Here is a 16,068-nt window from a genome sequence, read left to right as displayed (position 1 = left end):
TGATGGTTGTGGCCAGAGAGCTCTGTTTGGTGTGCCGAAGGTGACTCACCCAGATTGTTCTCTTGCTCGCTCGCTCTCTCTCTCTTTTTTTTTTTTTTTTTTTTGACTCAGTTGGGAAGTAATTCCACACAGCTGAGTGAAATTGAGGGTAGTTGATGTATGAAATCTGGCCCTTGTGGGTATTCATCTGCTCTACCCCTGGGACCACACAAAGAGTTTATGCAGCCCTCAATGTGGTCTCAAATTTCTCTAGTCTCTCACCGGGTTGCCAAGATTACTGAGTTTGTGTACTCGGTGAGTTCTCTCGCCCCCCTCATATTTTCACAGTCTCAGTTCATTAGCTCCACACTTTCACTAGGTCCTAACCTCCTGTTATTTCTTCCTACCAGAGTCAGGTTTTTCTGCCTGGTTAATGGCGGGCGCGGCTTTACTTACATAAAATGGCACCTGATCTTTGTCTTGCTTGGCTTTCTAAGGTGAGTGGAGAGAGAGGCTAATGTCTGTGCCAACTCCCCTTATTTATTCGTTTTTTTCTCTCCTCCAGTCAGCCTGGTGAACTTTCCCCAGTGGGGCTTCAGGCCTCGTTCCCTCTAGGCTCTTTCTGCCTTTCTCTGCCAATGTCTCGGGTTACTGAGGTTTTTGTCTCACCTCCCCTTCCAGTGCTGGTGCGCAGAGTCTGCAGCTCAGCTTCCACACCGTGGGCGACCTTGTTCTCCCTGTAGGTCTTCTGTGTCACATCCACTAGATCCAGAAGAGTTTCCTCTGCAATTTTTTCCTGAGCTTTTTCCTGAGGCTACAGTAATTCAACTTTTATTAAACTATCTTTTCCCGGACTATCGGTACGCACACTCACTATTCTGCCATCTTAGTTCCACCCTTCTTAGACATTTTTAAATATTCTATTTCTGTTTCACTGTGGTGAGGTTAATGACAATGTGTCGTGGTGAGGATCTCTTCTGGTCATGTTTATTGGGAGTTCTGTGTGCTTCCTGCACTTGAATGTCTCCTTCTTTCTACAAACTCGGGAACTTTTCTGATAGTAGCTCACTAAAAAGGCCTTCTAATCCTTTCCCTTTCTCCATGCCTTCAGGAACTCCTAGAAACTGAATGTTCAGTTTTTTAATAGTATCCTGTAGATTCCCAACAATATTTTTTAGATTCCTAGTTTTCTCTTCTTTTCTTTGGTTTGACTATATACTTTCCTGTGCTCTGTCTTCTAAGTTCAATATTCTCTCTTCTACTTCACTGATTCTGTTGTTAAGGTCCTCATATGTGTTTTTTATTTGTTCTATGAATTCTTCTTTTCTTTTTTTTTCTTTTTTTTGACAGGCAGAGTGGACAGTGAGAGAGAGAGAGAGAAAGGTCTTCCTTTGCCATTGGTTCACCCTCTAATGGTCGCTGCGGCTGGCGTGCTGCGGCCGGTGCACCGCGCTGATCCAATGGCAGGAGCCAGGTGCTTCTCCTGGTCTCCCATGGGGTGCAGGGCCCAAGCACTTGGGTCATCCTCCACTACACTCCTGGGCCACAGCAGAGAGCTGGCCTGGAAGAGGGACAACCAGGACAGAATCCAGCACCCCAACCAGGACTAGAACCTGGTGTGCCGGCACCGCAAGGTGGAGGATTAGCCTAGTGAGCCGTGGCACCAGCTGAATTCTTCTTTTCGTTATGATTTCTCTTCAATATCTCAATTTCATGTTTTACTACATTCCTCATTTCACTTTGATTCCTCCTTAAGATTTCATTTTCATGAGAGATTTTCTGTCATATCCTTCATGCATTTCAGTAGTTCATGCATTTCTTTAAGATTACTTCTAAATATTCATAAATTTTTGAGTTCCATTTCTTGCATATCATCTGTCTGATTGCCTTCATAATCTTGTATTAGACTGTCATGTTCTTTTGGGAGCATGATGTTGTCTTCCCTGTTTTTGTTTCCTTGGTTTTTGCAATTGTTGTTTGGCATTGTGGAGATATTCTTTGGTTTCTTCTTATTTATTTATTTATTTATTTATTTTTGACAGGCAGAGTGGACAGTGAGAGAGAGAGACAGAGAGAAAGGTCTTCCTTTGCCGTTGGTTCACCCTCCAATGGCCGCCACGGCCGGCGCGCTGCGGCCGGCACACCGCGCTGATCCGATGGCAGGAGCCAGGAGCCAGGTGCTTTTCCTGGTCTCCCATGGGGTGCAGGGCCCAAGCACCTGGGCCATCCTCCACTGCACTCCCTGACCACAGCAGAGAGCTGGGCTGGAAGAGGGGCAACCGGGACAGAATCTGGCGCCCCGACCGGGACTAGAACCCGGTGTGCCGGCGCCGCTAGGCGGAGGATTAGCCAAGTGAGCCGTGGCGCCGGCCTTCTTTTTTTTTTTTTCATTGTTGTGGCTTCTCTGTTATACTATGATTCTAGATTAAGTGGACCTCCTTCTTTTGGTGAATCTCTAGAGGCTTGAGGTGGGTGTCGCCAGAGAGCTCTGTTCAGTTCTTCAGGGTTAAGGGTGTGCCTAAGGTGAGACACCCAAGTTTGGTGTGGTAAATCTCTCTCTCTCTTTTATTCAGAAGGGAAGTAAATCTGCAAAGCAGAGCTCTTCTCCTCAATGGCGATCAGTGCCTGAGCACTAGCCCCAGTGGGTATAATATTCATCTTCTCTGTCCCAAGGACCATGCAAAGGATCTATGCAGTCCTCAGTGTAAGCTCAGATTCCCCTGAAATGTCTCCCACTGGGTAACCAGGACCACATGAGCTTTGGCATCTCTCACCGAGACTACTCACATCTCAGCCACACACCCTCAATTTTTTTTCACAGTCCTGGTTCATAAGCTCCACATATTGACTAGGTGTTAGTCTCCTGTTATTATTCCCCACCAGAGTCAGGTTTTTCTGCTTGGTTGAGGGCAGGCGCAACCCCAAGCTGGCACAGCTCTTATGTATGTCCAAAATGATGCCTGCTCTATTTATTGCACAGCTTTGTAAGGTGAGTGGAGAGAGCGAATCTTGTCCATACCACCACTTTTATTTTTTCTCCCTTCTAGTTAGGCTGGTGTACTTTCCCCCATGGGGCTTCAAGCCTCGTTGCCTTTAGGCTCTTCCTGCTGCCCTTCCGCCAAAGGCTTGGGCTACTGTGTCTTTGCCTCAGCTCTCTTTCTGGCACTGGTGCTGAACTCTCGGCAGCTGGACTTCTGAGCCATGGGCACCTAGCCCTCCATGTACATCCACCATGTCCCTCTAATTCCAGAAGAGTTTCCTCTGCTGCTGTTTTTTCCCTAACTCCTCACTGAGACTACACTCTCTCTACTTTTTTTAAACTATATATTTCCTGGGCCATCAGTGAGCTCACTCCCTGTTCCACCATCTTGGAACCCTCTATACTGGTTATTAATTCTTTAAGCATTGTATTGTTTGCAAATATTTTGTCTCATTCAATTAGTTGCCTCTTCACTTTGCTTATTATTTCTTTTGCAGTACAGAACTTCTCAATTTGATGTAATCCCATTTGCCAATTTTGCTTTAGATTTCCTGTGCCTCTGGGGTCTTTTCCAAAAACCCTTTGTCTATGCCAATATCTTTTAGAATTTCCACAATATTCACTAATAATTTGATGGTGTTAAGTTAGATTTAGGTCTTTAGTCATTTTTGAGTGGATTTTAGTGAAAGATGTAATGTAGGGTTCTTGCTTCATCCTTCTGCATGTGAAAATTCGGTTTAAGAGACTGTCCTTGCTCCAGGGATTGACTTTAGTTCCTTTGTCAAAGAAAGTTGATTGTAGATGCTTGGATTGATTCCTGGCATTTCTATTCTGTTTTATTGGTTTACCCATCTATTTTTGCACCAGGCTGTATTGATTATAACTGTACAGCAGTATGTCTGTAAATCTGGTATTGTGATGCATCCAGCTTTGTTTTTGTTGTATCAGATTGCTGTATCTATTTGGGTCTCATGTGATTCCATATGAATTTCAGTATTATTTTTATCAATATCTGAGAAGAATGTCCTTGGTATTTTGAGTGGTGTTGCATTGAATATGCAGATTTTTTTGGTAGTGTGGACATTTTGATATTGATTCTTGCAATTCATGAACATGGATGACTTTTCCATTCTTTTATATATTCTTCTACTTCTTTCTTTAAAGTTTTGTAATAGGGATCTTTGACATCCTTGGTTAAATTTACTCCAAGGTATTTGCTTTTTTGTGGCTATTGTGAATGGGATTGGTCTTAGTAGCTCTTCTGGGCTGTTTCATTGTCTGTGTATATAAAGGCTGTTGGTTTTTGTGCATTGAACTTATATCCTGATATTTTCCAAACTATTCTATGAGTTCCAATAGCCTCTTGGTGGAGTCTTTTGGATCCCTGATATACAGAATCATGTCATCGGCAAATGAGGACTTCCTCCTTCCCAATTTGTATCCCTTTGATTTCTTTTTCTTGACTGATGGCTCTGGCTCAAACTTCCAGTACAATATTGAAAAGCAATGGTGAGAGTGTTCATCCTTGTCTGGTTTGAGATCTCAGTGGGAATGTTTCCAACTTTTCCCCATTCAATTGGATGCTGGCCATGGGTTTGTCATAAATTGCCTTGATTGTGTTGAGGAGAGTTCATTCAATACCCAATTTGCATAAGTTTTCTTCATAAAAGGGTGTTGTATTTGTCAAAGGCTTTCTCTGCATCTGCTGAGATAATCATATGATTTTTATTCTTGAATTTGTTAATGGGATGTATCACATTGATTGATTTAGGAATGCCAATCCATCCCTTTGAATTATTGATAAATCCCACTTTGCCCGAATGAAAAATTTTTGTGATGTTGGATTTGATTTGCTAGTATTTTGTTCAATATTTTTGCATCTCTATTCATCAGGGAAATTGGTCTGTAGTTCTATTTTCTGGCTTAGGAATTAAGGTGTTGCTGGATTCATAGGAATAATTTGGGAGGATTCCCTCCATTTCTGATGTATTGAATAGCTTGAAAAGAACTGAGATTAGTTCTTCTTTAAAAGTCTGGTAGAATTCAGTTTGAAGCCATCTAGTGCTGGAGTTTTCTTTATTGGGATGGCATTTATTACTAATTCAATTTCCCTCTTGGTTTTATATCTGTTTAGGTTTTCTATGTCTTCAAGGCTCAATTTAGGCATGTTGATGTGTCCTAGAACCTGTCCATTTCTAGGTTTTTCTTTTTTTTTTTTTGCATATAACTCTTTGTAGTAATTTCTGATGATTTTTTAATTTTAATGGTGCTTGTTACATTTCCTTTTTCACTTCTAACTTTATTAATTTGGGGCTTCACCCTCTTTTTTAAGTAGTTGTACCAATAGTGTGTCAATTTTGTGTATATCTTCAAAAAACCAGCTCTTTGTTTCACTGATCACTTGTAATTTTTTTGTTTTGGTTTACTAAATTCTCTGATTTTAATTTTTTTCTACTATGAGTTTTGGATTCGATTTGCTGTTGTTTTTCTATGTCCTTGAGATGCATTGATGGCTTATTTATTTGGTGTCTTTCCAATGTCTTGATGTAGGCTCTAATCACTTTATCCAGGGATTGATTTTATTTTATTTCTTCAAATAAGTTGTATGTGGATGCATTGATTCTGAACTTTATACTCTGTTCCATTGGTATAAGTGTATATTTTTTGTCAGTAGCAGGTTGTTTTGAATATAACAGCCTTGCAGTTTTTCTTGAAACTTGGTATTGTGATGCCCTAGCTTGTATAAGATTGTTTTATAAGTTGTTGTCATATAAGATTGCTTTAGCTTCTCAAGATCTATTATGTTTCCACTGGAATTTTAATGTTATTTTGCTAGACCTGGAAGAATGTTATTGTTATTTTATTGGGATCACACTGAATTTACAAACTGATTTCAATAGTATGGAAATTTTGATGGTATTTATTCCTCCAATCCAAGAACATGACAATTTTTTCATGTTTTCTGTCACCTTTATTAAATCTTTTCTGATTTTCATAATACAGATCTTTGATATGATTTATTAGGGGCCAGCGCCATGGCTCACTAGGTTAATCCTCTGCCTGTGGTGCCAACATCCCATATAGACACCAGGTTTTTGTCCAGGTTGCTCCTCTTCCAATCCAGCTCTCTGCTGTGGCCCAGGAAGGCAATGGAGGATGGCCCAAGTGCTTGGGTCTCTGCGCCCACATGGAATACCAGGAAGAAGCACCTGGCTCCTGGCTTCAGATCAGTGCAATGGGCCTGTCATAGCAGCCATTTGGGTGTGGACCAATGGAAGAAAGACCTTTTTCTCTCTCTTTCTCTCTCTTATTGTCTAACTCTGCCTGTCTAATAAATAAAAAATAAAATAAAAAGATATGATTCATTAAATTTATTCTAAGCTATTTTTGGGTAACTATTGTGAATGCCATGCCATTATATCTGTATGTACAAAGGCTATTGATTTTTGTGTATGAATTTTATGCCCTGTCATTTTACCAAACTCTTTTATGAGTTCCAGTAATCTCTTAGTGGGGTCTTTTTGTTCCTCTATAAATATAGAATCTTATCATCTTCAAACAGGGATAGTTTCACTTTCTCTTTCCCAATTTGTACCCCTTTGGTTTTTTTCTTGCCTAAGGGCTCTGGCTAAAACTTTCAACACTACCCTGAATAGCAATGAGAAAGTGAGCATCTTGTCTGTGGATCTTAGGAGGAATGCTTCCAACTTTTCCCATTCATAAGATATTGACTGTGGGTTTGTCATAAATTGCTTCATTGAGTTGAGGAATGTTTCTTCAATACCCAATTTGCTTAAGGTTTTCATTGTAGAAGTGACAGGCAGGCAGATAGGATTAAATCAGTTAGACTCATGAGCTGGTAGACCACAACCTCCACCATTCTCCCTATATGACCTCATGTTTCAACTTGAACTTAACTGTATATAATGACTCCTTTTTTTGGAAGCAGATATGTGGAGTACTTGGAACCTCTCTCTTGTTCATTCCCATGCCTCTTGGAGTGGGAGGTCTTTTGAGCCTCCCTGATTCTTGCTCACTCATGCAGCCCATGTGATCTCCTGACCATGTGCTCTCTCTCCTTTGCATCCTCTGGTCCCGGTTGCCCCTCTTCCAGCCCAGCTCTCTGCTGTGGCCAGGGAGTGCAGTGGAGGATGGCCCAGGTGCTTGGGCCCTGCACCCCATGGGAGACCAGGAAAAGCACCTGGCTCCTGGCTCCTGCCATCGGATCAGCGCGGTTTGCCGGCCGCAGCGCGTTGGCCACGGCGGCCATTGGAGGGTGAACCAACGGCAAAGGAAGACCTTTCTCTCTGTCTCTCTCTCTCACTGTCCACTCTGCCTGTCAAACAAATAAAAAATAAAAATAAAAATAAAAAAAATTACTAACAAAGCTAGCCAGTATCAAAAGGATGTTACATTTTATTAAATGTGTTATTTTCATCTATTGAAATAATCATATGGTTTTTGTTCTTCAGCTTGTTAAGGTGATGTATCACATTTATTCATTGGCAAACATTGACACATCCTAGGTATAAGTACCACTTGGTCTGAGTGAATGATCTTCCTGATGTGTTGTTGGATTCAATTGGATACTATTTTAAAAGGATTTTTGTGTCTATGTTAATCAGGGATTGTGGTGGAATGAGAAATGTGGTGGAATGAGAAGGCCATGCCAAGAAGGCCACTGGAAAGCAAGCGTCAGTTACTCAGGAGTGGTTTCATAAACTCCCTGGAAAACCACCTGGCAACAGGCTGTGATTGGATGGCTTTGGATACTGCCTGGCAATAGGCTGTGATTGTTTAGGGCATAAACTGCCCCTTGACTGGATTGGCTGCCTTGGCTATTTAGGCTGATGTACCAACTGAAATAAATGAGTCTGAGGGCTTCTCGCCTCTAACTTGCTTTCACCCAACTCCCGGGGTCTGTGTGGTGACTCTGCACCTCTTGCCTCCACCACACTCCTCCTCTCAGAACAAATCAACCTCAACAAGGGATATAGGTCTTTTCTGGTTTAGGAATTAAGGTGATGAAGGCTTCATAGAAGGAGTTTGGGAGGATTTTCTCTTTTTCAACTGCTTTGAATAGCTTGAGTAGGATTAGAATAACTTCTTCTTTAAATGTCTGTAGAATTCGGCAGTGAAACCTTCCAGCCCTGGGCTTTTCTTTGTTGGAATGATCTTTACTAATTTTCAACCAGTGTCTTTATTATTTGTCTGTTTAGGTTTTCTGTGTCTGCATGGCTCAAATTTGCTAGATTGCCCAGACATGTCTTCTAGATTTTCCAACTGTTAGAATATGGCTCTTGGTATAACTCCTGATGATTATTTTTTATTTCTCTAATATCTGTTGTTATATTTCTTTTTTACCCTTGATTCTTTTGATTTGACAATCTCCCACAGTTTTTTTTTCTCCAATGTTGTATATTTTATTTTTTCAAAAAACCAGCTACTTGTTTCCCTGATCTTTAGTATTGTTTTTGCCTCAATTTTGTTTATTTTCTAATTTTAATTATTTCATTACTCTGGCTAAAATTGGGCTGGGTTTGTTGTTATTTTTCTAGGTCATTGAGATGCATGATAGCTATTTAACCTGCCATTTATTTGATGCCTTTCCAATCCCTTGATGTAGGCATAAATTGCTATTTTTAAAAAGATTTATTTATTTATTTGAAAGTCAGACTTACACAGAGAGAGAAGAGGCAGAGAGAAAGAGAGAGAGAGAGAGAGAGAGAGAGAGGTCTTCCATCCATTGGTTCACTCCCCAATTGGCCACAACAGCCGGAGCTGTGCTGATCTGAAGCCAGGAGCCAGGAGCTTCCTCTGGGTTTCTCACATGGTTGCAGGGGCCCAAGGACTTGTGCCACTGCTTTCCCAGGCCACAGTAGAGAGCTGGATTGGAAGTAGAGCAGCCAGGTCTGGAACTGGTGTCAAAATGTGATGCTGGTGCTTCAGGCCAGGGTGTTAACTCACTGTGCCATAGCACCAGCCCTGGCACCAATTGCCATTTTTTTTTTTTGACAAGTGGAGTTATACAGTGAGAGAGAGACACAGAGAGAAAGGTCTTCCTTCTGTTGGTTCACCCCCCAAATGGCTGCTATGGCTGGCACGCTGCACTGATCTGAAGCCTGGAGCCAGGTTCTTCCTCCTGGTCTCCCATGTGGGTGCAGGGCCCAAGCACTTGGGCCATCCTCCACTGCCTTCCCAGGCCACAGCAGAGAGCTAGACTAGAGGAAGAGCAACTGGAACAGAATCCGGTGCCCTGACTGGGACTAGAAACTGGTGTGCCAGCACCGTAGGTGGAGGATTAGCCTAGTGAGCCATGGCACTGGCCACCAATTGCTATTAACTTCCCTCTTATTACTGCTTCTGCTGTATCCCATTTTTTTTTTTTTGACAGGCAGAGTGGACAGTGAGAGAGAGAGACAGAGAGAAAGGTTTTCCTTTTGCCATTAGTTCACCCTCCAATGGCTGCTGTGGCCAGCATGCTGCGGCCGGCGCACCACGCCCATCTGAAGCCAGGAGCCAGGTGCTTCTCCTGGTCTCCCATGGGGCACAGGGTCCAAGTACTTGGGCCATCCTCTGCTGCACTCCCGGACCACAGCAGAGAGCTGGCCTGGAAGAGGGGCAACCGGGACAGAATCCGGCACCCCCACCAGGACTAGATCCTGGTATGCCGGTGCCACAAGATGGAGGATCAGCCTATTGAGCCATGGTACTGGCCACCCCATTTGTTTTGATATATTGTATTGTATTGTCATCCTTATTTATTTCCAAAAGTGTTTGATTTCTTTTATGACTCATTGCTCAATCAGGAGTATGTTGTTCAGTCTTCATGTGTTTGCATATTTTGTAAAGACTTTGAATTGTTTGTTTCTAGCTTAATTCCATTGTGGTCCATAAAATGTGTAGTATGATTTCAATTTTTTTGAATTTGCTGAGACTTGATTTTTTGCCTAGCATATGGTTTATCCTAGAAAAAGTTCCAGATACTGATGAAAAGAATGTGTATTCAGCAACTGTAGGATGAAAGATTTTGTAGATGTCATTTATGTCCCTAGTGGAGATTTGTTCCCTAATGTAGATTACCCTGTGTTTCTTTGTTTATTTTCAGTCCATTGCTGCAAATACGGTGTTGAAGTCCCCTAGTAGTAGTTTTGGGGTCTATGTCTCACTTTACATCAATCAATTTTGATTAAAACAGCCAGGAATATTTGTAGCTGGTGCACATGCATTTATTCTGGTTACATCTTCCCCATTGAATTCATCTGTTAATCATTACATAGTACCCTTCTTTGTCTTTTTTAGTAGTTTTGTGTTAAATTCTATTTTTATTATGTTAGGATGCCTATACCTGCTCTTACTTGCTTCCATTAGTATGGAAAATATTTTTCATACTTTCATTTTCAGTCTGCCTTTTGTTGGTGAGACTTATATCTGGCTTGCAGCTAATGGATGGGTCTTGTTTTTTAATCCATTCAGTCAGCCTGTATCTTTTAATTGGAGAGTTAGGTGATTCACTTTCAGGTTACTATTGATAAGTAATGACTTAGCTCTGTCATTTTCTTGAATATTCCTATTGTTTAATTTGAGTTTCCTTTGTACTTTTACTTGTAGATTTTCTGCCTTAACATTCTTTCATTATGATGAGTATCTGTGTTTTTGTATAGCTTATCCTTAAGCATCTTTTGAAAGGCAGTATTGATGACCAATTCTTTCAGTTTCTTTTTGGTATGGAATGGCCTTATTTCACTTCCATTCATCAGTGAGAACTTTGCAGGGCACAGTATTCTAGGTTGACAGTTTTCTTTACTTAAAATCTGCACTATGTCTCTATTTTCTATTCCTTTTTCAAGAAGATTTATTTTATTTATTTGAAAGACAGAGTTACAGAGAGAGGTAGAGACAGGGAGAGAGGTCTTCCATTGGCTGGTTCACTCTGCAGATGGCTGCAATGGCTGGACTTGTGTTGATCCAAAGCCAGGTGCCAGGAGCTTCTTCCAGATCTCCCAAGGAGGTGCAGAGGCCCAAGGACTTGGCCCATCTTCTATTGCTACCCCAGGCCATAGCAGAGAGCTGGATCAGAAGTAGAGAAGCTGGAACTAGAACCAGTGCCCATATGGGATGCTGGCACTTCAGGGCAGGGCGGTAACCCACTTCACCACAGCTCAGCCCCTCTATTTTCTTTCTCTTTTTTTAACAGGTAGAGTTAGAGAAAGACAGAGAGAAAGGTCTTCTTTCCATTGGTTCACCCCCCCTAAATGGCTGCTACAGCTGGTGTGCTGCACTGATCTGAAGACAGGAATCAGGTGCTTCCTCCTGGTCTCCCATGCGGGTGCAGAGCCCAAGCACCTGGGCCATCCTCCACTGCACTCCTGGGCCACAGCAGAGAGCTGGACTGGAAGAGGAGCAACCGGGACAGAATCCAGCACCCTAACTAGGACTAGAACCCGGGGTGCCAGCACCACAGGTGGAGGATTAGCCAAGTGAGCTGCAGCACAGGCCGGCCCCTCTATTTTCTATTCTTATAGCTTCTGATGAGAACTCAGGTATAAGTCTTATAGGAGATCATGTGAAAGTAATCAGAAATTTCTCTCATGCATATTTTAGAATCTTTTCTTTATGCTTTACCGTTGAAAGTCTGACTACAATATGTAATCATGTAGATCTTTTCTGGCCATGTCTATTAAGAGTTATAAGTGTTTCCTGTACATGAAGGTCCCTTTCTGTCTCCAATTTGGGAAGTTTTCTGTAATTATATCACTGAATAGGCTTTTTAATCAATTATCCCTTACCACACCTTTAGGAATTCCTAATACCTATATTTTGGGTCATTTGTTAGTATCCCATATTTCTCCAATGGTTTTAATTTTTCTGATTTCTTGTTTATTTTCCTCTGATTATCCAAAGATTTGTCTTCTAGTTTGGATATTCTTTCTTCTGTCTCACCAAGTCTGCTGGTAATGCTTTTCACTATATTTCTTGTTTGATATTCTGAATTCTTCAATTATAATATTTCATTTGGAGTTCTCTTTTAAAAAATCTCAATTTCATGAGAGTATTTTTCTTCCATGTCATTTTGGGTTTCTTCAATTCATGAATTTGCCTCTTATAGCTTCTTAGTAATCCTCTGGTTAATCTTTTGAATTCCATTTCAGGCATTTCATCAATCTCTTCATTTTCACATTCTAATATTGAAGTGTTGGTGTGTTCCTTTGTGGGGTCATGCTGTCTTCCATAGTCTTGTTTCTTGAATTTTTGCATTTATTTTTAGACACTTACGGAGATACTTGTTGGTCTTTTTCCTCTGATGGTGTTTATCTTTGCACTATGCCTCTGTATCTTATTGTCATGCTTGCCGTTTTAGTGAATATACAGAGATGTGTGTTTAGTGTGGCCAGGGAGCTCTGATCAGTGCTCCAAAGTGAGGTGAAGGTCCAGCATGACAACCCAGTTGGCATGGAAGATCTCTTTTTATCAGAAAGGAAGCTATATCCAGCTCTGTTGGCATAATTGCATACTAACATCCTCTCTTTCCAGGTGATCAATGTCTGAGTGTTAGCCCACAGTGGGTGCAGTATTCATTCACCCTGCTTTATGAACTGCCTTTTGATCAGCCCCAGAGTCTGTGGTATGTTGAGAGACTGGAATCACTTCATAATTGGATGTGGGTCCCAGAAGTCTATTAACCCTCCCAGCCAGAATAAAAGTCAATGGATAACATGGATTTTTTTTCCCTCTGATAATATCCTTGGATCAATTGTGTGCCAAAGAGCCATCAGCCACCACCCTTCTCACTTCACAGTGATGCTTTCTTCCAACTGGTTGCCAGGTACACACACCTGGGCTGCTTCCACAGTGATTGCTGATAAATGGCATCTTTTCTCAGCCAGTTCCTTGGTGTGCACACAACAGCTGATACAGCTTTCTATGTATGTCCAAAATGGCACCTGCCCTCTGTCAGCTGGTTGCTGGACATCATTGTGGAGTATGTGGAGAGAAAAATATACCTCCATTTTTTTTCTAGATTAGGAGGTACTCTGTCCCTCACAGGGCTCCAGGCTTGACTCACATCAGGCTCTCCCTCTGGCTATATCTCAATTGTAATGGGCTGCTGCGTTATGATCCCACCTCACTCTTCAAAATTGGCACTCTATAATGTTCTTGGCTGTTGGGTTCCTGTGTTTTGCCCATGCTCATGCTGCATGTCTGAAATCTCATATATTTCCATAACTTCTCTGTTTCATAGAATTTCCACTGCAGTTTTCTAACTTCCTTGAGAATGCACTCCTACATACTTTCTTACTGTCACCCCCTAGCCTATAGCAGTAAGGTTCCTCCTTATTCCACTATCTTGGAATCTCCTAGATTCAGTTTCTCTCTTTAAGTGAGTGTCTCCTTTGTTTATGTGCTACCACTAGGTAATGCTATGACAAGAAATGAGTTATTTAAAAGTAAATTCTTATTCAGATTTAAGTAAGGATTTCACTTCTATGTTTCCTTTTTTTTGGCCTAGAAGAAGTTGGCTGATGCCATCACACATATTCTGATCTAATTATTCTTTTAACTCTTGTTTTAATAGCAGGTTTTATGTGATAATCCTGATAATTATATTAAATCAAGATTCAATAGCATTAGAAATGAATGGTGTTTCAAAATCTGAAACTTAATGGCCATTTTTTTCATTACTTAAAATATGTAAATATGTAACTCTTTTAAAAAGAAGACAAAAGCCATCTCACTGATGTATATTTCTAACATGGAACATATCTCCTTTTACCTCCAAATAAAAATTTAAGTTACTCTTTTATTTGACAGGTAGAGTTATGGACAATGAGAGAGAGAGACAGAGAGAAAGGTCTTTCTTTAATTGGTTCACTCCCCAGAAAGCCGGCATGGCAAAAAGTAGCATATTTTAATCATCATGTAAATATACTTTGAATTATCCAAATGTAATTTTTCCTAAAGGATGACTCAGTAAATTGAATTTGATATTTTCATAGTATTTTTTTTACTGCATACATTTACATAGCTATTTTAGTTAGTGAAAATGAGATTAAATTGCTGCATTGTCTTACAATTGAAGTGGATATTCCTAACAAATATTGACAGTATAATTAGAAAAATGTTTCACCCATGTCATTATTTTGGGAAAGAACAGAATCAAATTATTATATCAGTTAAAATATTTTATGGAAAATGCATGCATGGGAGAATGGCTCTCATGATAATTGTAAAATTATTATGGGATGATGAAGGCAATCTCTGTTCTCATCTCACATAGAAGAATTTCTATGTGGCCAGAGATAGTGAGCAATGTGTTATTGAATTGAGAAACTTCTTGCACCAGTAGTTAGGAGCAGGGCTGCATGGAAGAAGTTACTTTGTGTTCTATTCCTTTATAGCAGAATTGGCAACGTGGATTTAACAATCAGTAAAGGATCAAAATAACAGGTAACAACAGTCAGAGGGATAGAATTATAACCAATCATGATGCAGGTAATCACCCATCAGAAAGCTGAAATTGGCAATCCAGTCTAGCATGTTCTCATAATAAAACTGTTTATGGGCCGGCGCCATGGCTCACTAGGCTAATCCTCCGCCTAGCAGCGCCGGCACGCCGGGTTCTAGTCCCGGTCGGGGCGCCGGATTCTGTCCCGGTTGCCCCTCTTCCAGGCCAGCCCTCTGCTGTGGCCAGGGAGTGCAGTGGAGGATGGCCCAGGTGCTTGGGCCCTGCACCCCATGGGAGACCAGGAAAAGCACCTGGATCCTGGCTCCTGCCATCGGATCAGCGCAGTGCGCCGGCCGCAGCGTGCCGGCCACGGCGGCCATTGGAGGGTGAACCAACGGCAAAAAGGAAGACCTTTCTCTCTGTCTCTCTCTCACTGTCCACTCTGCCTGTCAAAAAAAATAAAAAATAAAAAATAATAAAATAAAAAAAATAAAATAAATAAAACTGTTTATGTAAGTGGCCTTTGGGGGAAAAAGAAAGCGCTTGGTCAACTAGTAAAGGGACTTAGTGTCTTTTCTCGTTTGACCAGGGGGCTGATTTAACTGCTTATTTAACTACCCATCTAACTGTTCACAATCTCTCCTCAGAAGGATGGGGAATGACTGTTTGCAGCTTTCTGATAGCAAAAAGCGCAGAGCTAAGATGGCAAAGGGCATTCCTCTGAGAGTAGAACTTTAGGTTTCCTGGTAAGGAAAGAACTTCCACTTTGAATATGGCCTTGTCCAAACAAGTTTGGAGTTTGTGAACTCAAGAGGCTTCCATAGCCTTGGCAGCTCACGACAAGAACTTTGGGTGATTACTGACATCATAAATAAGAATGTTAATTGTTAAATCAACAACGGGAGTCACTGTGCACCTGCTCCCCATGTAGGACCTCTTTCCTTAATGTGTTGTACTACAAAAATTAACAGTAAAACTACTACCAAAACAGTACTCTGTACTTTGTGTGTCCTTGTGGTGCATGTCACGAGCACCTACTGTCACACTGCTCAACAGTAGCAAGTGTGATGCATGACTTGTCAGTCATGGGGAAGAAAGGAATACCAGGACACAAGACTGTCTTTCCAATGAGAGATTTTATTGCTTACACACCAGGGTTTTTTTTTTAATCACACTACTCACCAGCATGCTCATGGAGGTCAATATACTTATCAGTATTAATATACTTATGCATCTATACTATTTAATGTACTTATCAATAAACTTGACACCACTACTTAACCATGACTTAACCACTTAACTTAGCTACTTAGCTTAATGTAACTACTTAGCTTACATAACTACTTATCTTCTACTTAACTTACTTACTATAATACTTAACTATCAGGGTAACACTATTTCCTTAATGACTAGAGGGCTACTGGAATCAATACCATTAATATCGATATCAATAATACAACTTGAACTTATTCATTAATCCACAGATCACAGTATACAATGTTAAAGTAATTTTGAGGGCTATTCAATTACAATATTATATGTGCACCGAGGTCTCCAGCATTATTTGCAGATACCTTGCATAGGGTCAACACATAGGGTCAAAGCATAGTTATATTATATTACACATAACTAACATTATTTGTAAAAGCTGTGTTTTCTTTTT

This window comes from Oryctolagus cuniculus, chromosome Y (assembly GCF_051225735.1).
Source record: "Oryctolagus cuniculus isolate XC-2025 breed Fujian yellow rabbit chromosome Y, ASM5122573v1, whole genome shotgun sequence".
In the NCBI taxonomy this organism is placed as follows: Eukaryota; Metazoa; Chordata; class Mammalia; order Lagomorpha; family Leporidae; genus Oryctolagus; species Oryctolagus cuniculus.
The sequence above is the reverse complement of the archived record's forward strand: the minus strand, read 5'-3'. Positions refer to the sequence as shown.